This window comes from Nannospalax galili, unplaced genomic scaffold (genome assembly GCF_000622305.1).
Source record: "Nannospalax galili isolate Female #2095 unplaced genomic scaffold, S.galili_v1.0 scaffold637, whole genome shotgun sequence".
Classification (NCBI taxonomy): Eukaryota; Metazoa; Chordata; class Mammalia; order Rodentia; family Spalacidae; genus Nannospalax; species Nannospalax galili.
Window position 1 is genome coordinate 1152339 of NW_008340411.1, and position 805 is coordinate 1153143.

Genomic DNA, 805 nt, shown 5'->3' on the forward strand with positions numbered 1-805 from the left:
ATTGCTAACAGTCCCAAGGACATTTTGACTTTTAGCTAGAAAATGACTACTTTTCTCTGGGGTCTTTTTATCCTAACTGCCTAGCCAGTTCCTACCCCCTAGTCTTATCACGCCATCCTCTGAAATGGTTACCCAAATTGCCAATAGGGAATAGGGACACAGACCACTCTGGCTTCTTCCATGCTGAACAGGGATGTAGGATGAGGCAATTGGAGTACCCCTTCAGTGGGTCTATCTAAAAGACTCCCAAATTGCATAACTCTAATCTCTAAAGGGAAAAGAAAGTCCTTGAATCGTGACTAGGCAATGTGAAGGAGAAGTAAAGGCAAGAGTAATTAGCATTACAAGTTCTAGACAAGGAACTAGAAAAAAGTCAGAACAGGGAAATTTTCAAATGTTCATGTGAGAGTCCATTGGAATTTCTTGACAAGGGCTTCCAAAAGCATCCCTCTACTGGATTCCTCCTCATTTTAATTCTGTCTTCCAAGGCTGGACTCTAGAGTGATGGATTCAGGATTTGCTTTCAGGTATTTTGATAGCTGTTGGAGTGGTTAGAATCAGTGTCAGTTCCCTCTCAAACGCTTCTAAATAGGGGAGAAAACAAATTTAGCCATCATTTTAGAACAATAGCTGGTTGTCTCCCTTAGCTACAGGTGGGCACTACAGTATTGGAGACCAAGATTTGAAGTCTTACATCTGAGCAGTACTTTCTTGTTAGGGAAAAAATAATCAATGATAAATAATTGCCTAAATAACTTTTTACATAGACTTAAGCCTAATGTCTGGGAAGTGTAATCCCTTGAAC